Source organism: Salmo salar, chromosome ssa22 (assembly GCF_905237065.1).
Source record: "Salmo salar chromosome ssa22, Ssal_v3.1, whole genome shotgun sequence".
Classification (NCBI taxonomy): Eukaryota; Metazoa; Chordata; class Actinopteri; order Salmoniformes; family Salmonidae; genus Salmo; species Salmo salar.
The window spans coordinates 39,136,621-39,160,778 of NC_059463.1; the positions used below are offsets into that span (position 1 = coordinate 39,136,621).

The following is a 24,158-nucleotide window of genomic DNA, read 5'->3' on the forward strand; positions in this document are numbered from 1 at the left end:
TGATGTGTGTTATGGATGATTCTGTGCTGGAGTAGGGACTAGTGTGGTCCTTGTGAGCACCATTCAGCCACACATGTGTTTCTTAAATATACGTTTTTAACCTGAGCACTGCTGGGCGTGGGAGAGAGGCTGGCGCTCTATTGCTGCAGCTGCAGAGGGGGTGGTGTGTGTGAGATGGGAGCGAGCCTTACAGTCATTGGAGGGAGCAGATGGATGGAGAAAGAGACGCCAAGGAAACTCGGCTACAGCCAAGACTAGCTAACTTGTAGTAGCCACAATGTTATTTATCATCCCATATAACAGTGCCTGTCTTGACTGGAGTAGCCTAGAGGCTAGTTAGGCTAAACGAGGCCATATGCTGGGCTTTTCCCCCAACCCCATTCAGTTAACACAACACCCTACCTGTAGGTTGCCCGTTGTAGCCTACTCCTCCTCATTTTGCTAACTTTTAATTCCATCGTGCATTAGTGAACTCTCACTCTACTTGCTACACATTGAGCCGCTTCGATTGGCCAACATAAACAACAAGCTACACACATGAATGCTACTGGTCTTCTTATGGGGAGCATGGTGCACGTCATAAAAACTACATTGAAAAGTTTGTTTTATTTAATTAATACTTTGAAATGTCTTGGTATATCTTTCTATGTAAAAATGTCACATGAATATTTTAATTAGTTTAGAAAAAGCCTTTTCAGTGTTAAAAGTAGCCTACATATATTTTTTCTGTCAAAAATAAATTCACAGGCAAGTATTTGAAGACTAACGTCCATTCGGATATTCATATAATTTGAAGACTAACGTCCATTCGGATATTCATATAACCATGCACATCCCTAGCTAGAGCTAAATTAACATATTTTAAAGTACAGTTGTGTCCAGAAAAACTTTCACAAGGTCTGATGATGAGGTGTATTTTGCAGGGCAGCCTTCAATAAGGTTTCAGATCTAATAGATGATTCATCATGCATACATTTACTTTGTGCCTTTGGTTATTCACGACATGCTGTGGGTGGGTGTATGTACTGTATGTCTGTGGGTGTGTGTACGCTCAAGCAGTGTTTGTGTGTAGGCCTATATGTGATTAATTCACTGAATGTGGTTTTTTACAACCATTGTGCTGCTAGCCAGCTACCTCACTGTGATCCTCAAAAGCAGCGGCTTGAATTTTAATCGAAAAGCTAGAAGTAGTGTCCCTTGTCCTATTCATATCCACTAACTGTGCAAATTTCCCATTAGATGAGGACATGAACAAAGTGCTCTCGGCCATCTGAGTAGGACAACGCTGAAGTAAGATGGAAATTGATGATATTCTGCCTCTTTGGATTGCATATTATGCTTGAAAAGTCATTCTCACTACCTCCCTCCTGCTTATTTTAGCACCGCCTGCAGTCATATTTAAAAATATTTAAAAAGGAAAAGATCACTAAAAAACCTTTTCAAACCCCTTTCCAATTCCACTTTGCCTTTGTGGAAAGAGCTAAACGAATGAACTGATTTAACGGTTATATTCCCAGTGATGTTTCCTTTGGAGCATGAAGTAGGATGAAGTCATTTTTAGTACACTTCTTCTCCTCCTTAATCTCGGTTAACCCAGAACTAAAGTGTTGTGTAATTGGTCAGCTGCTCAGTTAAGTTCTGGGTACATTTTAACTCCATACACTGGTGGGAATTTGCTATATTGATAGGGCTAAATTGAAATGTTTCTTATAGAAGAAATATGGAAATGCATAACCATGGTAGCAATCAAAGGGAACAGTTTGAACATGGGAAAATTATTAGACTAAAGGTGAGAACAAAACACTTAATCTGACTCAAGACTGAATCCAAACATTATACTGTCAATTTAGTGTGCATTTTACTTTTACTGTACTTTTTGCCACATTTGTTGATAACGAAATCTAAAAATACTTTGGATACATTCAGTAACATGATAAGAATATTCATGGAACATTTGGGGTAGGTGCAACAAAAGAAATGACATGGGTTTGAGTGAGAGGACTAACTGTTGTCTCGAAGTGGCCACACACCTCTCCGAAGTGTGCACAGTTCCTATCTATTTTCAATGCACTTTTATGACTCAAAGAAGAGACTTCAACCATAAGGTACTATTTTGAGCTCTTCTAGCTGTGCTGTTGAGGAACTAGAGCAAGCAAACTTGTATTTGTTTTCTTTGGAACACAGCCCTGCATCCCCGCCATCACAAAATTACTGTTGTTGTTTACGCATTCTAAAAACAATCTTACAGTGTTAGGCTTTCACAAGGCAATTCAGAGAATCAGATCGAATTTTGGTGCACATAGAATGGAGACACAAGTAGGGCTGGGCGATATGGCCTAAAAATATTCTCTCTAAATAAGCTTTGTTCCACAATTAAAGATCAATACACTGCATTTCAAACAGTCAGTAATAATCTAATGAATTCAGGACTTGTGAACCTATGCTAAATATAAGCCTTCAACCATAAGACGGGTGGTAATAATTGTATTTTATAAAAATGTTATTTGCAAAAATCACTGATCTGGCTTTCAAGTCTATGAAAATGCCAATTTCTTTTACAAATGTAACCAGATCCATGCACATCCACAAATGTTTTATTTTATTTAACCTTTATTTAACTAGGCAAGTCAGTTACGAACAAATTCTTATTTACAATGATGGCCTACCCCGGCCAAACCCTCCCCTAACCCGGACGACGCTAGGCCAATTGTGCGCCGCCCTATGAGGTTCCCGATCACGGCCAGTTGTGATACAGCCCTGGATCTAATCTGTTGTCTGTAGTGACGCCACTAGCACTGCGATGCAGTGCCTTAGACTGCTCCGCCACTCAGTCCAACTTCTGGTAGCAGCCGTTATAGAAAATGAACACAGTTCTCATAAACAATCTTGCAAGCACAAGCCCACTGCTAGTGAGTAGCCAGCTAATCGTTATATTTAAAGTCTAGCCAACTTGGATCTATTTGCTTGCTAGTAAGGTAGAGCAGTTGAACTGGTTATGAATACACCCTCCTGTCCGTCTCCAACTGTTTGAACAACAGCCTGTTCACTTTGTTTAGATGTTGAAATCAAGTAGTCTACCTGGATAAGAAGATGAGAACGAGTTGCCAATTCCTTATACAAATGCACATTTTTACAGTCACTGCACATTTATAAACACAGACTACACAGCTAGCACATAACAGTCAGTGCTAAAATGTTGGTAGCGGTACCAGAATGGCAGAGTTGCAAAGAAAAAGCCATATCTCAGACTTGCCAATAAAAGATTAAGATGGGCAAAAGAACACATACACTGGACAGAGGAACTCTGCCTAGAAGGCCAGCATCCTGGAGTCGCCTCTTCACTGTTGACGTTGAGACTGGTGTTTTGCGGGTACTATTTAATGAAGCTGCCAGTTGAGGACTTGTGAGGCGTCTGTTTCTCAAACTAGGCACTCTAATGTACTTGTCCTCTTGCTCAGTTGTGCACTGGGGCCTCCCACTCCTGGTTAGAGACAATTTGTGCTGTTCTGTGAAGGGAGTAGTACACAGTGTTGTACGAGATCTTCAGTTTCTTGGCAATTTCTCGCATGGAATAACCTTCATTTCTCAGAACAAGAATAGACTGACGAGTTTCAGAACAAAGTTCTTTGTTTCTGGCCATTTTGAGCCTGTAATCGAACCCACAAATGCTGATGCTCCAGATACTCAAATAGTCTAAAGAAGGCCAGTTTTATTGCTTCTTTAATCAGAACCACAGTTTTCAGCTGTGCTAACATAATTGCAAAAGGGTTTTCAAATGATCAATTAGCCTTTTAAAATAATAAACTTGGATTAGCTAACACAACGTGCCATTGGAACACAGGAGTGATGGATGCTGATAATGGGCCTCTGTACGCCTATTTAGATATTCCATAAAAAATCTGCCTTTTCCAGCTACAATAGTCATTCTGTAAGGACCGACGCCGGACAGGAGAAGCAGGTACGGGGAGTCAGACATTTATTCGGGAACATACATAGAACAAGACAGGAACAGCATCAACAAACGGACATATGACAAACAATGCAGCAGTGGGGAACAGAGCTGGGGAACTGACAAATATAGGGGAGGTAATAAACAGGTGATTGAGTGAGTCCAGGTGAGTCCAATATCACTGAAGCGCGTGACGAGGGAAGGCAGGTGTGAGTAAATGATGGCGGCAGGAGTGCGTAATGCAGGGCAGCCTGGCGCCCTCTAGCGCCAGGGGGGGGGGGAAGAGCGGGAGCAGGCGTGACACATTCACAACATTAACAATGTCTACACTGTATTTCTGATCAATTTGATGTTATTTTAAATGGACAAAAACATTTGCTTTTCTTTCAAAAACAAGGACATTTCTAAGTGACCCCAAACTTTTGAACGGTAGTGTACATTTACATTTTATTGTATAGTATATCACCCAGCCCTAGTCATGAGTACATTCAGATGCGTGTTCCCTGCCAAATGTGTTCACAATACAAAAAACATAGGCTCATTCTGTTCAGAACAACAAAGCGCTGGCGCCATTTCATCTTGTTACTGTATGGGAATGATATGGGAATGTGAAGACTAACAGGTGTTTAGCTTGCTTTTATGAAATCAAAGCGGTATTTATTATAATCCTCAACATCTCATCTTTCAAAATACATCGAGTTGTCTTTATTTTCAGCATTTACCTTACTCAGACAACACATTTGCAAAAGTTGCCCAGTTTGTGGGAGGAATGGGGGCAACTTGTTGTTGCGTGCGGTGTTCATGTTCAGAACCGCTGTCATTCAAAACCAATACTTTGCTGTGAAGCTTAGACCTTGAGCTTTGACGTCATGTATAGCATGTTACTGTACAGACACTGTGTTCCAATTTAGGTGCTTATCTGTATCCAAATCTGCTATTTTGAACCTGTATACGTGTACAAGTGTAAAGCGTTAAGAGAAGGGATCAAGAAATACTAGAAAGAGGATTGGAACAGGAACGAGGAGCTCCACTCTCTCTCTTTGCAAGTTACAGGCTGAATGTCCCCTCCCCTTCTGACATTACAAATACGCTAACACCTGCAAAATCGTGATTTGTACAAATAAACAGTGAAGAAAAACCCAAACATTTGAAAAATTATGCTACGCATCCCATTCAATCCTGACAGATTCTACGGTACCAGTTATGTTTATGTGGATCTGTCCACGAGAGATGATCTTCTCCTTGATGCTGTACCTCCTGGGAGAGGAGAGAACCTTTATTTAGGAAGACCCATTGAGGTCAGAATACCTATTTTACAAGGATCACTACCCATAGATCATTGATAGTAATGTTTACTCATATTTCCATGTGTTACATTTACTGCTGTAGTGTCAGCTCAGGGGTCAACTGTAGTTATTGTCCACACTGTTCTGACATTCTTTGTACAATACACCTAAACACTTAAATAAAGCTATTTGTTAGGTAGCAGTTCAGAATATGGTAAAGATAGTTTCACTGTAATTGTAATTGCCTTTGTAGTCATAGCACTTAGCACATAGCAAACCCTAGCCTCTGCAGCCTGTCTGCCAGGCCTCTCTCTGTGCTCTCTGAGCTTTTAATGTGTCATGCTCTCTATTCAGACCTGTCTTAGTTGTTGGACACTGAACCTGTGTTGACACTGAGCTATAGGGATTCAGACAGCTAAAAGCTCTTTTGCCTCAGTGTGCTTTGTATTGTTAGGGGGAATATGTAGTCAGAAGCACTGTGAGTAAATGACAGCAGGGTTAATGGTGAGGCAGCTAGTTCATTGTGACTGAGTTAAATGGAGCCATCGGAGAAAGGGAAGACAGAAGACAAATGTTGTCCAACGTTGCTTTAGAGAAGTAATTAGTGTCTATGGGCTGTGAATGGGGGAAGGACAAGCATGCCATAGCAGCTAAATGGTTATTAAGAGCCACGTGGGAGGGAATGGAGACGTATACAGGCAGTGTAGCAGCCACTACAGACTGGCCTGGGTTAGTCTGCTGCTACATGCTACAGTAGGTTTTTTGAAGAGGTATTTTGGCCCTAATGGGACCACCTGGGGAATAAAGGTTATAAAGAAATAAAAAGGGCATACTTGGTTGGAATAACTGACTTTCTCTCGTATGCTGTAATTGACTCCAGCCTGCCTCCATCCTTTCCCAGGCCTCTGTGCCATTATCCTGTTGTAGTGTTCCTCTGTGAAGAGCCCTCAGCTCTCACAGTGGTCGGGCAAACTAGCATCTGTCACTACTGTTACTACTGTGTCTCTCTATGTTCAGCTTAGGGTTGTCATTATACCAGTATCGCGATCACTGATTTTTCATGGCAAAAAGGAAAACACAAAGCAGACTATACTCTTTGGTCCTTCGAAAACCTACAGTATGTAATAACAGTTTTGTGCTATAGCTTGGAAAAGAATCCTGTGATTCTGGGTGACAATATAAGGCTGTTTGTTTCCAACATTAGGACTGTTTTCCTCAGGAAATGTTGTTTTCTTTTTTTCCCACGATACCTCTGAGTAACAACAACCCTAGAAACTTCAGCTGCAGCTTTAGTACATGGGGAGTGGAGACCATAGATAACCCCAGGTGCAACTGGAGCATAGCAGTTAGGATTCCAGGCTAAGTGATAACTGCAGCTAGAGGAGTAGTGCCTTCAGCAAGGATACTGCACCCTCACCCTATGTACCTCTCTCACACAGCTTTCTCACTCTCCTCTTTCCCTACCTATTCACCTTACTCTCTCCATTCCTTCCTCCTTCGCTCTTACTCTCCGGCTTCACCACTCCCCCCCTTCATGTCCCCTACAGTTCTGTTCTCCTAATGAGCTTTGATCTGTACTTTCTGCTATGGAGACCAGACTATTGTGGAAGAAGCAGGATGCCTCAGACACTGTTATGGAGAGCTAGTACGCCTCCATCTACCTACACACATTTCAGTCATTCACCCTATGGCATGCCTAGTTATTGAATAGGATTCCTGTCTACGGCAGCCATTCTTGCCTATGTAGTGGACATGAGTCGGTCTCGTGAGGTAACCCAGCCTTGGATGGTGTAGTGTCTGACTTATGTTGTGATTCATATCACCTGACACCAGAGTTTGAGCCTCCTCTATATTCCACTCAGTTGTCAGGAGAATCATTTGATTATTTACCGGTCTCTACCAAGGTTCTATAGCTTTTTAGCCTTTACACTTTCAATACACCTCTCTGGTGTTGTGCAAGTAATTCACTGTGTCAATCAGAAATCTATATTTCAAAAAAAATTATGGACTTTTTCTCTGCCAGGGAGACTGCCTAATGCAGAAAGTCAAAATGTTGCAGATGCAAATGAAAGGATAGAAAATGTTGTACAGATTTGAATATTCTAATCTACACTTTACAACATTAAGAGAAGGTTAACCTAACCTACTTCTTATTCTTTCACATTTGCTGTGCAGAAGAGAAAGGTGTACTGTGTCTCACTCTCAATGCAGTGTGTGTACTTTAGTTATGAAACACTAAATAAGTTACACAGAAACCCACACCCTGGAATGTGATTAAAGGTTATTCAAGGCATGTGTGTGCTCGGCGAAGGCATTTTTCATGAGATGATATCTCACACCACGAGACCCCTCAGGAACTCAGATCTGCATCATTTATCAGTTGTTGTTTTTTTCTCTTTCTGAATCTTTTTCATTATCCCCTTTTCACTCTCTCTCTCTCTGTTTTTGTCTCTGGCTCTGAGTGTGTAGTTCTTACTTTTTATTCAGAGCTTTTTATATTTCCCCACTGTCACGTCCTGACCAGTATTAGGGATTATTTGTAATTGTAGTTTGGTCAGGACGTGGCAGAGGGTATTTTGTTTATGTGGTTCGGGGTGGTGGTTTATTTAGTAGGGTGTTTGGTTAGTTAGTTCTGGGTTTTGGGGTTATGTTCTGTGTTAGTATTTCTATGTTCTTTCTGGTTAGTTGTATATCTATGTCTAGTTAATTGGGGTTGGACTCTCAATTGGAGGCAGGGGTTTTCTAGTTGCCTCTGATTGAGAGTCCTATATATGGGTATGTGTTTGGTTTAGTGTTTGTGGGAGATTGTTTCTTGTTTTGCTGTGTGCGCGCCTGACAAGACTGTCTAGTTCGTTTGTGTTTTTGTATACGTGTTTATTTTGGTTTTCCTTCTTTGTCCGTAATAAAGAAGATGAGTATACACTTCCCTGCTGCATTTTGGTCCTCTCCTTACAACAACCGTGACACCCACAGTTGGATGAAACCAGTTGGATATGAGATTAGTCATATTTATGTAGACATGGCATCTGTCTCTTGATACATTGTTGGGCTTGTATTCCATTTCTGGCATTGTATTGTGATAAAAGCTAGCTACATTAGCCTTGGTGTAAGGCAAATTAGTCATTCTGTTCATTTACTAACACTCATTCAAGTCGTATATATAATATATATATATATTTGTAACAATGACAATTACAACAATACTGAATGAACATTTTTATTTTTATTTAATATAATACATCAATAAAATCAATTTAGTCTCAAACAATGAAACATGTTCAATTTGATTTAAATAATGCAAAAACAAAGTGTTGGAGAAGAAAGTAAAAGTGCAATATTTGCCATGTAAAAAAACTAACATTTAAGTTCTTGCTCAGAACATGAGAACATATGAAAGCTGGTGGGTCTTCAATATTCCCAGGTTGTCACGTCCTGACCATAGAAAGCTTTTATTTTCTATGGTAGAGTAGGTCAGGGAGTGACGGGGGTTTTGCCTAGTTTGTATTTTCTATGTTGGGTGGTTCTAGTTTCTGTGATTCTATGTTGTTTTTGGGGGATGATCTCCAATTAGAGGCAGCTGGTCATCGTTGTCTCTAATTGGGGATCATATTTAAGTGGTTGTTTTTCCCACCTGGGTTTGTGGAAGATTATTTTGAGGTGGTGTATGTTTCACCTCTTCGTCACGGTTTGTTATTTTGTCTAGTAGTTTTGTAACGATCGTCGTGCAGGAAGGAAGAAGTGGACCAAGGCGCAGCTGGGAGCGAACTCATGTTATTTATTACAGACTGAAATAACACGGTCAAAACAGAGAATAAACGTATCGCTACTGCTCCAACAAAAAGAGACAACAACCCACAAACATCGTGGGGGGAAAAGGAACTTAAATATGATTCCCCAATCAGAGGCAACTAGTGACAGCTGTCTCTGATTGGGAATCGACAGAACCCAACATAGAAATACGCCCCAAAGCAAGGCTATACCAAAAACATAGAAAATAAACTATAGAAATGCCACACCCTGACCAAAATAGAAGAGTTCACCTGGTCAGGGCGTGACAGTACCCCCCTCCAACGGTGCGTACTCCCGGCGCACCAACCTAAAGTCTATTAGGGGGGGGGGGACCGGGTGGGCGCCTCACCCTCGGTGGAGGCTCTGGCCCCGGGCGTGTTTCTCCCCCTGCCTCCACCCTAGCCCTACCCCTCTGGCCCGGACTGGACCACGGTGGAGCGGCATGCTCAGGCTCCGGAGCGGAGCCGCCGACCGGAACAGGACTGGTCACCGGTGGACCGGACACAGGCCGTGCCGGACTGTGGACACGCGCCGTGGGCCTGGTGCGGGGAACAGGGATGGGCCGGACAGGACTGGGGACACGCACCACTGGCTTGGTGCGGGGAGCAGGGACGGGCCGGACAGGACTGGGGACACGCACCACTAACCTGGTGCGGGGAGCAGGGACGGGCCGGACTGGACTGGGGGCACACACCACTGGCTTGGTGCGGGGAGCAGGGACGGGCCGGACTGGACTGGGGACGCGCACCACTAACCTGGTGCGGGGAGCAGGGACGGGCCGGACTGGACTGGGGACACGCACCACCGGCTTGGTGCGGGGAGCCGGGATGGGCCGGACAGGACTGTGGACACGCACCACTAACCTGGTGCGGGGAGCAGGGACGGGCCGGACAGGACTGGGGACACGCACCACTAACCTGGTGCGGGGAGCAGGGACGGGCCGGACTGGACTGGGGGCACATACACTGGCTTGGTGCGGGGAGCAGGGACGGGCCGGACTGGACTGGGGACGCGCACCACTAACCTGGTGCGGGGAGCAGGGACGCGCCGGACAGGACTGGGGACACGCACCACTAACCTGGTGCGGGGAGCAGGGACGGGCCGGACTGGACTGGGGGCACACACCACTGGCTTGGTGCGGGGAGCAGGGACGGGCCGGACTGGACTGGGGCCGCACACCGGCGACACAGTGCGCATAAGCGGCGCCGGATATCATGGACCGAGGAGGCGCACTGGAGGTCTGGAGTGCACAGCTGACATCACCCGTTCTGGCTCAACACCCACCTTAGCCTCGCAAGTGTGGAGCGCTGGCACAGAACGCACTGGGCTGTGTAGCCGTACCGGAGACACAGTGCGCGTCCTCGGCGCAGGATACATCGGACCGAGAAGGGGCACCGGAGGCCAGGAGCGCTGAGCCGGCACAACACGTCCTCGCTGAACACTCCCCCTAGCCCGGCAAATGTGGGGCGCTGGCACAGAGCGCACTGGGCTGTGCAGGCGCACTGGCGATACCGTGCGCACCTCTGCCACCCAAGGCTCTTCCTCCACGCTGTCCCTACGCAGGTCCTCCAGGACCTGCCACATCTCTGCCTCCTCCTTCGCCGTTATCCCCCACGAGAACAGTGGTCTGGGCTCTTCCTCTGCCCTTCCGGACCACCCCATTAGCCCCCCAAAAAAATTTTCTTGGGGGTGTCTTCCGGGCCTCCTCGACCGCCGCCTGCGACTCCTTCCACCGGCTGGCATCACCTCCTCGACCTGGGAATCCTTCCGCCAGGGTCCTTTCCCCGACATGATCTCCTCCCAGGTCCAGAACTCCTTTCCCTCGCGAGCCCATCTCTCGCGCTCCTTTTCCTCCCGCTGCTTGGTCCTGGTTTGGTGGGTTGTTCTGTAACGATCGTCGTGCAGGAAGGAAGAAGTGGACCAAGGCGCAGCTGGGAGCGAACTCATGTTATTTATTACAGACTGAAATAACACGGTCAAAACAGAGAATAAACGTATCGCTACTGCTCCAACAAAAAGAGACAACAACCCACAAACATCGTGGGGGGAAAAGGAACTTAAATATGATTCCCCAATCAGAGGCAACTAGTGACAGCTGTCTCTGATTGGGAATCGACAGAACCCAACATAGAAATACGCCCCAAAGCAAGGCTATACCAAAAACATAGAAAATAAACTATAGAAATGCCACACCCTGACCAAAATAGAAGAGTTCACCTGGTCAGGGCGTGACAAGTTTATTTATATGTCTTGCATAGTTTCACAGTTACAATAAAATGTGGAACGATACACACACTGCGCCTTGGTCCCATTCTTCAGATAAACGTGACACAGGTAAGAAGTTTTAGGTTGTAGTTATTATAGGAATTATATGACTATTTCTCTCTAGACCATTTGTATTTCATATACCTTTGACTATTGGATGTTCTTATAGGCACTATAGTATTGCCAGCCTAATCTCGGGAGTTGATAGGCTTGAAGTCATAAACAGCGCAATGCTTGAAGTACAGCAAAGAGCTGCTGGCAAATGCAGGAAAGTGCTGTTTGAATGAATGCTTACAAGCCTGCTAGTGCCTACCACCGCTCAGTCAGACTGCTCTATCAAATCATACACTTAATTATAATATAATAACACACAGAAATTCGAGCCTTAGGTCATTAACTTCTATGGGCTACGTGGGACGCTAGCGACCCTACTGGACACAGCCAGTGAAATATCAGGGCGGTAAATTCAAAACAACAAAATGTCATAATTCAACTTTCTCAAACATACAACTATTTTACACCATTTTAAAGATACACTTCTCCTTGATGTAATCACATTGTCCGATTTCAAAAAGGCTTTACAGCGAAAGCAAAACATTATGTTAGGAGAGTACATAGACAAAAATAATCACACAGCCATTTTCCAAGCAAGGACATGTCAATAAAACCCAAAACACAGCTAAATGAAGCACTAACCTTTGACGATCTTCATCAGATGACACTCCTAGGACATTATGTTATACAATACATGTATGTTTTGTTCGATAAAGTTCATATTTATATCCAAAAACAGCATTTTACATTGGCGCGTGATGTTCAGAAAATGTATTCCCACCAAAACTCCGGTGAATGTGCACAATTTACAAAAATACTCATCATAAACTTTGACAAAATATATAACAATTATTTAAAGAATTATAGATAGACTACTCCTGGATGCAACCGCTATGTCAGAATTTAAAATAGCTTTACGGAGAAAGCACATTTTTCAATATTCTGAGTACATAGCTCGCCATCACAGCAAGCTATACAGACACCCGCCAAGTTCGGGGTCACCTAAACTCAGAATTAGTATTATAAATATTCTCTTACCTTTGCTGATCTTCGTCAGAATGCACTCCCAGGACTGCTACTTCCACAATAAATGTTGTTTTTGTCCGAAATAATCCCTATTTATGTCCAAATACCTCTATTTTGTTCGTGCATACAGAGCACTATCCAAAGGCATAACGCGCGAGTGCGGTACCAGAGACGAAAAGTCAAAATGTTCCATTACCGTACTTAGAAGCATGTCAAAGGCTGTTAAACCTGTTAGGGCTAGGGGGCAGCATTTGCACGTCTGGATAAAAAAAATGTACCCGATTTAATCTGGTTACTAATCCTACCCAGTAACTAGAATATGCATATACTTATTATATATGGATAGAAAACACTCTAAAGTTTCTAAAACTGTTTGAATGGTGTCTGTGAGTATAACAGAACTCATTTGGCAGGCAAAACCCTGAGACATTTTCTGACAGGAAGTGGATACCTGATGTGTTGTATTGACTTTAAACCTATCCCATTGAAAAACACAGGGGCTGAGGAATATTTTGGCACTTCCTATTGCTTCCACTAGATGTCACCAGCCTTTACAAAGTGTTTTGAGTCTTCTGGAGGGAGATCTGACCGAACAAGAGCCATGGAACGATGATGTCCCATTAGACACCTGGCGCGCGAGTTCATGTTGGGTACCCTCGTTCCAATACGTTATAAAAGAGTATGCATTCGTCCACCTTGAATATTATTCATGTTCTGGTTAAAAAGGCCCTAATGATTTATGCTATACAACGTTTGACATGTTTGAACGAACGTAAATATATTTTTTCCCCTCGTTCATGACGAGAAGTCCGGCTGGCTTAGATCATGTGCTAACAAGACGGAGATTTTTGGACATAAATGATGAGCTTTTTTGAACAAAACTACATTCGTTATGGACCTGTGATACCTGGAAGTGACATCTGATGAAGAGAATCAAAGGTAATGGATTATTTACATAGTATTTTCGATTTTAGATCTCCCCAACATGACGTCTAGTCTGTATCGCAACGCGTATTTTTCTGGGCGCAGTGCTCAGATTATTGCAAAGTGTGATTTCCCAGTAAGGTTATTTTTAAATCTGGCAAGTTGATTGCGTTCAAGAGATGTAAATCTATAATTCTTTAAATGACAATATAATATTTTACCAATGTTTTCTAATTTTAATTATTTAATTTCTGACGCTGACTTGACTGCCGGTTATTGGAGGGAAACGATTTCCTCAACATCAATGCCATAGTAAAACGCTGTTTTTGGATATAAATATGAACTTGATAGAACTAAAAATGCATGCATTGTCTAACATAATGTCCTAGGAGTGTCATCTGATGGAGATTGTAAAAGGTTAGTGCATCATTTTAGCTGGTTTTATGGTTTTGGTGACCCTGTCTTTGAATTGACAAAACATTACACACAACTCTTGTAAATGTACTGTCCTAACATACTCTAAATTTATGCTTTCGCCGTAAAACCTTTTTGAAATCGTAAAACGTGGTTAGATTAAGGAGATGTTTATCTTTCAAATGGTGTAAAATAGTTGTATTTTTGAAAAATTTGAATTTTGACATTTATTTGGATTCAAATTTGCCGCTCTTGAAATGCACCTGCTGTTGATGGAGTGCACCACGGGTGGCACGCTAGCGTCCCACCTAGCCCATAGAGGTTAAAATCAATCTTTATAGTATTTTAAACGTAAAATTGCGATAATATTCCAACCGGACAATAGCATATTCATTCAAGAAGAAAAAGGAGGGGCGCGCTCGCGGGATCACGCATATCCAATCCCCACAGGCAGTCCACTGATTGACTGAGCTCCTATTATCTGCCCAGTGACAGGAGAATGCTGAAAGAACTTTCTGAAAGCTGTTGACAGCCAATTGAAGCCTTAGGAAGTGCAACGTGACCCCACAGAAACTGTAGTTTCGATAGAGAATCAAAAGAAGAACTACAATTCTCAGACTTTCCACTTCCTGATTGGATTTTTCTCAGGTTTTTGCATGCCATATGAGTTCTGTTATACTCACAGACACCATTCAAACAGTTTTAGAAATTTCAGATTGTTTTCTATCCAAATATACCAATAATATGCATATTCTAGTTTCTGGGCCAGAGTAGTAACCAGTTTAATTTGGGTACGTTTTTCATCCAGCTGCCCCCTACACCTCAACAGGTTAATAGTTTCCAGATTTGACCATATCATTTCGAAAACAAAACGTTTATTCTTTCAGTGAAATACTTAGGGTGGCATCCCTAAGTCTAAATATTGCTGTTACATTGCACAACCTTCAATGTTATGTCATAATTATGTACAATTCTGGCAAATTAATTAGAGTCTTTGTTAGGAAGAAATAGTCTACACAGAGTTCGCAATGAGCCAGGCAGCCCAAACTGCTGCATATACCCTGACTCTGCTTCCACAGAATGCAAGAGAAGTGACAATTTCCCTAGTTAAAATAAATTCATGTTAGCAGGCAATATTAACTAAATATGCAGATTTAAAAATATATACTTGTGTGTTTTTTAAATATTTTTTATTATTTATTACAAAAAACACAAGGAAGGGGTAACATTAAAGTATTAGAACATGAAGGACAAACAGTACAGCATCAAGACACTATCAAACATGTATCCGTCTTTCCGCAACAGAGCTTGTGTATACTATATTTGTGTATTGATTTTAATAAAGGCATTGATGTTTATTGTTAGGTACACATTGGTGCAACGACAGTGCTTTTTTTGCGAATGCACTTTTGTTAAATCATCACCCATTTGGCGAAGTAGGCTGTGAGTCGATGAGAAATTAACAGGCACCGCATCGATTATATGCAACGCAGGACAAGCTAAATAAACTAGTAATATCATCAACCATGGGGAGTTAACTAGTGATTATATTAAGATTGATTGTTTTTTATAAGGTAAGTTTAATGCTAGCTAGCAACTTACCTTGGCTCCTTGCTGCACACGCAGTCTCCTCGTGGAGTGCAATGTAATCGGCCATAATCGGAGTCCAAAAATGCCGATTACCGATTGTCTTGAAAACTTGAAATCGGCCCTAATTAATCGGCCATTCCGATTAATCGGTCGACCTCTAATCCTGAGACAGCAGTTTCCACCTCCATCAACAAAACACCAAATTATGGAATTTCTCATGGAAGAATGGTGTCACATTGCTCCAATAGAGTTCCAGACACTTGTAGAATCTATGACAAGGCGCATTGAAGCTGTTCTGGTGGCACGTGGTGGCCCAACACCTTATTAAGACACTTTAAGTGGGTGTTTCCTTTATTTAGGCAGTTACATGGACACACATCCTGCATGCAGTACACTATTGTCAGTCAGCCATGGTCAGTGGAGCATAATGGGTCACTCAGATGTACTGTCTCCAGTCGGTGTTGGCACTGCATGGTCAAGGTGATGGAGGGAGAACTGGAGAGGTGGTTGGTTAGCTTGCCTGAGTATGGGGCTGAAAGATACTCTCCCAGGCTGTGGATCATTCTACTCCTAGGAGACTCAGGAAGGGAATGTGCCTCACAGTTAGCAACCCCTCACCTCACCTTTCACAACGGTAATGCAGTACTAATAGAACTGCTGATTGTTATGGCTAGTGTCCAACTACCTACCTATCCTCAGAGAGAGAGTTTGTACTATTGTCTGTTTCTCTGTGTTTACATCTTTAAAGCAACCATTACATGTTGCTGTTGTTGTGGATGAGAACATGTAGAATGGCTCCACAGATCAGACTGCCTTCAGGAAGATAGCTTTGTCCTAGAATGCAACAGAGCATGTGCCGATGTGTGTGTCGGCTCCTCCTCTCTCTTCACTCTTTTCCTGATCTCTCACTCTCTGTCTCTCTCGCTCTCTCTCACACATACACACAAGTTCTCGCTTTCCTGTATCCCCTCTCCCCACATCACCCTTGTTTCTTGCCCTTTATCTCTCCTCCCTCCTCTCTCTGATTGTGGTGCTGCGTTGGTCACTGAACCAAGGCAAACCAAGCCATGGCAGAACAGAACAGAGAGGAGGCAGACTACCTGCTCTGTTTAAACCCTGTTCCTCCGTATGGTCAGAAGGCCAGTTAAAGGGAGGTTCCATTCAAAATACAACCTTGACTCTAATGTCAATGTTCTCTATGGAAGGAGTCTCCAGGCCAGTTAAAAGAGGGGGGTTCCATACAACCCAGTCAGACAGGGAGCTCTCTCTCTCAGGGTAAGGGACTGAGTTATTCTCAGCTCCCTGGAGAGAGGGGAGACGTATTCACCTGTCTGAGAATGAGGCAGCCATTGCGGCCGTGCTACAATGTGCATTTACAATCACACTCTGTGGCTCAGACACACACGGCTCCCCGCGAGGATAGCAGCTCAACACCCGTCATTTATAACTCATTGTGTCATTGGTGTGTGTGTGTGTGTCTTTCACTGATGATGTGAATTGTCAACCAAATAAAATCAAATAAAATTGTATTTGTAACATGCTTTGTGAACAACAGGTGTAGACTAACAGTGAAATGCTAACTGACGGGTCCTTTTCCAACTATGCAGAGTTAGGATGAAACATTTAATAAAACATTGAAATAGTGACACGAGGAATGAATACACAAGTGAATAATGAATAACAGTAAGGAGTAAAAGTAACATGGCTATATGCAGGGAGTACCAGTACCAAGTCGATGTGAAGGGGTACGAAGTAGCTTTTAACATATAGGTAGGGGTAAAGTGACTAGTCAACAGGATAGATAATAGACAGTAGCAGCAGTGATGTGGTGAGTGTGTGTGTGGCGTCAGTATGCACATATGCGTGTGTGGGCGTATGTACTGTAGTGTGTGTGTGTGTGTGTGTGTGTGTGTGTGTGTGTGTGTGTGTGTGTGTGTGTGTGTGTGTGTGTGTGTGTGTGTGTGTGTGTGTGTGTGTGTGTGTGTGTGTGTGTGTGTGTGTGCGTGCGTGCTTGTTGGGATGTCAGGGTGTGTGCATAGAGTCAGTGCAAGAGAGTTACTGCAAAAAAGAGTCAATGCAGGTAGCCATTTGATTAGCTATTTAGCAGTCTTCTTTAATAGTCAATCAATCCATTACATGTATTTATAGAGCTCTTTTTACAACAGCAGTTGTCACAAAGTGCTTATACAGAAACCGAGCCTAAAACCCAGTGAGCAAGCAAGCAATGCAGATGTAGAAGCACGGTACCTAGAAAAAACGACCTAGAAAGGAAGGAACCTAGGAAGAAACTTAGAGAGGAACCAGGCTCTGAGGGGTGGACTAGGGACGGGGACAGCCAGGAGTCGTCAGGCCAGGTAGTCCTGAGGCATGGACTACCTAGTCCTCGGGGAGGGGAGAGAGAGATGGGAGAATTAGAGGGAGCATATCTAAGGTCACACAGGACACCAGCTAAGACAGGAAAATTACACCAGATATAACAGACTGACCCTAGCCCCCCGGCACATAGACTGTTGCATCATAGATACTGGAGGCTGAGACAGAGGGGGTCGGGGGACACTGGCCCCATCCAAAGTTACTCCCGGACCGGGACAATCAGGCAGCATATAACTCCACCCACTTTAGCAAAGCACAGGCCCCACACCAGTATAGGGATATCAACAGGCCACTAACTTACTACCCTGAGAAAAGGACAAGTATAGCCCACGAAGATCTCCCCACTGCACGAGCCCGAGGACAGGAAGGATCGAAGGGTGCGAGGAAGAGTCTTATGGCTTGGGAGTAGAAGCTGTTCAGGGTCCTGTTGGTTCCAGCTGAGAGAAAAGTCTAGGACTCGGGTGGTTGTAGTCTATACTGCCTGGTGTAGAGGTCCTTGATGGCAGGGAGCTCGGCCTCAGTGATGTACTGGACCATACTCACCACCCTCTAGCACCTTGCTGTCGGATGCCTTGCAACCCTTTCAATCTACCTGCACGTAATTCCTGTTGAAGAGACTCCGAGATGCTCGCTGGAAGTGAACACTAATTATTAAAAATGAATTCCCCCGGTGCTGGCACGCTGCAAGCTGACACAGGATAGGAGGATCCATCTTGGTTATTGCTGGTCAGATCAGATCAGCCAATTGTGGAGCTGTGATTGGTCCATCCATCTCTGTCTCTGTCCTGGGTGTCACACACACACACACACACACACACACACACACACACACACACACACACACACACACACACACACACACACACACACACACACACACACACACACACAGTCTCTGTCCTGGCTGGGTTCCTCTATCCTCTCCTGACAGATGTGCCAATATGGCTGTCGGCCGCCCAGGTTCTGGTGTGTGAGGTGAGGTGAAGACAGAGACCTCTTAATTCTCCATGATGTATCACCCTGGCAGGAACTAATTTGTGTGCGGAATCTCCAAATCATCTTCCATCTCTGCCTGCCTGCCTTTGACAGTCTGTGTCCTCTCTCTCTGGATGCAGTAAATATATCAGGGGTGTCAATACATGGGGGATTTGTATGTGACAACGCTGAGCTTTTTTTGGTGGCTGATTGATTGATTGCAGTGTTGCAATGAGGGCATATTGAGATGAATATGCTGGGCCAGTGCTGCCTAGACAAGCATCCAGTATTGTAGATCACCTCATAGCCTGGGCTGATGTGAGTAACTAGCCTATCTTAACACTGGCTGGCTGAAAACTCCAGTTTAGCCTAAAATAATCTGTCAATAAAATTGAAACATTACTTCAGCAATAAGCTCGTTATATGTGGATAGTGAGTCGATTGCTGTTTTACTTTACTGGCTATATAGAGTATTGAGACGTCAGCCTCTATATTTTTAAAGTGGTTCTGGAGCATTGAGGTGTCAGTGGCTGACTAGCTGTTGGTGCCGTGCCATTACTCCAGTCTAACAGATGAGGACATGCCTGGCCTGATGGGATGGGTAATAAGGAGAATGTGGCTCAGATTGCCAGCCTACGGTGATGATGATGGGATGGTAATGGCCCGATGGATGGTAACACTGTGATTGCCAGCCTGAGCACACAGGTTCTCTCTGCTCTAATGTTGTTATGCTGTCTGAACTGCAGGGGGCAGATGAAATATATGCAATAACATTTGCTACCTTATTGTGGTTATAAGAGGCCTAAGGAGGAGCATTAAGATAACGGAGATGTCATCATCATAAGAAATGTGTCATAAGTCCTGTATCATGGCGCCGAAGAAGATGGCTGACGTTTTACGTGCTCCTAACCAAATGTGTTTTTTGTTCGTTTTTTTGCGTTGTTTGTAACTTATTTTTTTACTTTTTCTGTACATAATGTTGCTGCTGCCGTCTCTTATGACCTAAAATAACTTCTGGACATCAGAACAGCGATTACTCACCACAAACTGGCAGAAGCTTTTTTTTTCCTTTAACGAGTCCGACGAGCCCGACGTGAAGGACATACTGATTTCCCTGGAACAGGCCCATATCCCTGTCATTTGAGTGAAGAGAAGACGGAGAAAAAGAGGACGGAGGTTGGGCTGCCTTCTGAGAATTTGTAGGCATCGAATAAACCCCCTCTGCCTTCCATTCTACTGGCTAACATGCAATCACTGGAAAATAAAATCGACAACCTACGAGGAAGATTAAACTACCAACGAGACATTAAAAACTATAATAGCTTATGCTTCACGGAGTCGTGGCTGAACGACGACATTATCAACATACAGCTGGATGGTTATACACTGTATCGGCAGGATAGAACAGCAGCATCTGGTAAGACAAAGGGGCGGACAATGTATATTTGGAAACAACAGCTGGTGCACGATATCTAAGGAAGTCTCAATGTTTTGCTCGCCTGAGGTGGAGTATCTCATGATAAGCTGTAGACTACACTATCTACCTAGAGAGTTTTCATATGTATTTTTCATAGCTGTCTACCACCACAGACCGATGCTGGCACTAAGACCGCGGGATTCTACCCTGGAAGCTTATAAGAAATCCCGCTATGCCCTCCGACGAACCATCAAACAGGCAAAGCATCAATACAGGACTAAGATCGATTCGAACTACAAAAGCTCCGATGCTAGTCGGATGTGGCAGGGCTTGCAAACCATTACAGACTACAAAGGGAAGCACAGCCAAGAGCTGCCCAGTTACACGAACCTACCAGATGAGCTAAACTACTTCTATGCTCACTTCGAGGCAAATAACACTGAAACATGCATGAGAGCACCAGCTGTTCCGGACGACTGTGTGATCACGATATCTGCAGCCGATGTGAGTAAGACCTTTAATCAGGTCAACATTCACAAGGCCGCAGGGCCAGACGGATCGGCAACAAACTGTTACGTGAATTAAGTTATCAATGTTCTTAAACCGAACTTCAATTAAACTACTCAGTCTGCCCCCCCCCCAGAGTGTGTAAGATTCCGGTTGAATGAAGCAGATGGAGAACCAGCCTACAATGGTCAAAACGTTTATTTATGAGAGCTCTAAAATTCATACAATGCACACAGCCTTCTATATTACCACACACACACAAATAACTTACATCAGTAGAGAACTCCACCCCGCTTTAGGCGGCTGTATTTTTCCACAGTACCCAGACCACCTGTCTCCTTATCTTTTGCCAGCCTTGCCGTTTTTGGGCAGTTGTTCCCCTCCCTAACTTAGGGAGGCCCTGTTCCTGTTCCTCTCACAAGGTCGTCTTATCAACTATGCCCTGTTCATTTTGAAATAGTAACAGTGTCTTACTCACACACAGTATTGGAATATAGTTTTTAACCCATTATTATAGCTTTATAATTTCGAATACATTTCAACAGGTTATATGGTTTCTGAGTGAAATCATTTAGTCAAACCTTTAATCATATAATTTCCATTACACAAACTAACATGGTTGAAGCACACCAAGACAGTCGTGAAGAGTGCACGACAAAACCTATTCGACCTCAGGAGACTGAAAAGATTTGGCATGGGTCCTCAGATCCTCAAAAAGTTCTACAGCTGCACCATCGAGAAAATCTTGACTGGTTGCATCACTGCCTGGTATGGCAACTGCTCGGCCTCAGACCGCAAGGCACTACAGAGGGTAGTGCATACGGCCCAGTACATACCAGGCGGTGTCAGAGGAAGGCCCTAAAAATTGTCAAAGACTCCAGCCACCATAGTCATAGACTGTTCTCTCTGCTACTGCATGGCAAGCGGTACCGGAGCGCCAAGTCTTGGTCCAAGAGGCTTCTAAACAGCTTCTACCCCCAAGCCATAAGACTCCTGAACATCAAATGGCTACCCAGGCTATTTGCATTGCCCACCCCCCTCTTTTACGCCGCTGCTACTCTCTGTTATTATCTATGCATAATGACTTTAATAACTCTACCTACATGTACACGTTAACTCAATTACCTCAACTAACTGGTGACCCCGCACATTGACTCTCTACCGGTACGCCCTCTATATAGTCTCACTATTGTTATTTTACTGTTGCTCTTTAATTACTTGTTCCTTTCATTTCTTATTCGTATTTTTTAAACTGCATTGTTGGTTAAGGGCTTGTAAGTAAGCATTTCACTGTAAGGTCTTCAACTATTATATTCGTCGCATGTGACTAATACAATTTTATTTAATTTTATTTGATAATGCTGTCATAAGGGTGGCATAGATTTATGGATCATTAGCTCGGCGTCCACACACACAAATCCCCCATGTATTTACATTCCTAATATATTTACTGCATCCAGAGAGAGAGGACACAGACTGTCAACACCTGCAAAATGTGAAACTTGTTGAATCCCTGTTGATCATTGTATGAGTCCCCTTCATACCTCATCCTCCATTGCATTCACACCTGCTAATGTACAGTACTGGAGTAACTGCCTGCAGAATGGCAGTAACTATAATAAATTCATTGAAGGTGTCATCTGTAGCTTTAACAGGTACTGTAGATATTTATCAACACAGATGGCAGTGTTCTTAGTAAGACGTTGACTTGGTGGGATTTAGTTTACGATGACTGCTTCCTGGCCTGCATCTTCATCCCTTTTAGCACTCCTTGATTCCTTCCTCTGTTCATTTTAGTAGTTTTTCCTTACCCTGTTATCTCTGGATAAGTGAATTACGCCGGTAACTATAGATTTGTGGTTCGGAATTAGCAGGATGCTCCGTGTGTAAACCTGAAGCAACTATTGTTGTCCACGCTTACCTTGCAGGACCAGAGTAGGAGTGCTAATCAGGTAGCAGTTTTCCTTTTAGATCACACTGAAGAAGATTGTTATGGATATGGAGGACCTGATCTTAGATGAGCACCTTAAGACGCTTGATAAATACAGGCCCTGGACAACAGGCTATAGTCCACAGCATGTAAAGACTGGAGGAGAACTCAGATCTGTTCTTAAGTCAATGTTTCGGGGCACTGTAGTTTGTACTGATGGAGAGCTTGCGGGCTGTACTGACATGAAATGTGATGACTCATTGGAATAAGATGATTTCTCTCATTTGTTATGATTACAGTATAGCTCTTCTTCTTTTTTCATTGTGCTACATTTCTTTGTGTGCGCCTACATTTTTCAACTTAGGTGCACATGTGGTCCTTGTAAAAAATGGTCAGCGTAGAGCCCTGACATTTTTGGGGTGGGGTGGGGAGTGGACGGGGCTGGACAGGGGTAGCAGGGTTTAGACTGGGCTGGGTAGCTGTAGTAATCATCCAGGGATGTGGTTTGTGCTTGTCTGTGATTTGTGGCCTAATTAGCTGTTTTGGGGCACCCCAGGCTGTTTCCTTTCTGCTTCTGCTGCCCACTCTCTCCTCTCCTCCTGTCCTCACTTCCTCCCGGTTTCCTCCTATTCCCCCGCCATCCGACACACACACACACACACACACACACACACACACACACACACACACACACACACACACACACACACACACACACACACACACACACACACACACACACACACACACACCCCTCTACTGGCCAGCCGCCAAATGACTGGCTGCTGGAGTAAATAAACACACTGCTGATTTGTTTGCTTGTGTGTATGTGTGTGTCTTCAAACACAGTTCTCCTCACCTTCCATCACTGATGACCTTGTTGTTTTTCCCTGTCTTCCTGTCCTGTCTCTTACCCTCCTCCTTCTGTCACTTGTCCCCAAATACCATGACCACCTGCTGCATGTGTGCATTTGCCTGTGTGTGCGTGCGTGTTTTTGTGCATCCGTGCGTACATGTCTGGACTATAATGGAATGGAATGGCTGCTAAGCCTGTGTGAGGTAATACGATTGTCATAGTTCTGAATAGAGTTCCATCAATCCCAGAACCCTCTTTGTCTACCTGTTCATTTTCTGGCTGGCCTGGTCGGTTCTCACTGAGCCCAGCTCTGCTTTGTGATGAGAGACACACGGCTCAAATCAGTTACAGTATCGGCCAGACTGATTCTCATATCCAATCAGTTAACTTATACCTGGCGGACTCTCATATCCAATCAGAGAGTTAACTCACCTAGCGAGACTCGGGGCAAGCTGTGGAGACAGCTGACATTCTAGTTGAGGGATGATTTCAGAGACGATTGTCTGGACAGGAGAATCTGTTTCATATGCCTGGCCTGATGTGTCACTCCCTACCTATGTGTCACTGTGTGTGTGTGTTACTGTGTGTGTGTCTCCTGTGACCCGTGGCCCGTGGCCCTCTCTCCAGTGTTATCGCTGTGTCCCCAGGGCAGGGGCCCCTGCTGCAGGCATGCATCAATGCTCACACCAACCCTCTCTGAGTGGCAGGTGCTCCACGTTAATATTCACACTGGTGCTGCAGAAAGCACACCTCAGTGGCAGACAGACAGACAGAGAGAGAGGAAAAGGAGGGGAGGTTAGGGT

General features: G+C 44.0%; 1 protein-coding gene across 2 annotated transcripts in view; it reads left to right on the forward strand.

The window, feature by feature from the left end:
• LOC106583528 (receptor-type tyrosine-protein phosphatase gamma) overlaps nt 1-24,158 on the forward strand; it is a 255,055-nt gene that overhangs the window by 42,197 nt on the left and 188,700 nt on the right. The gene's annotated exons all lie outside the window — the stretch shown is intronic.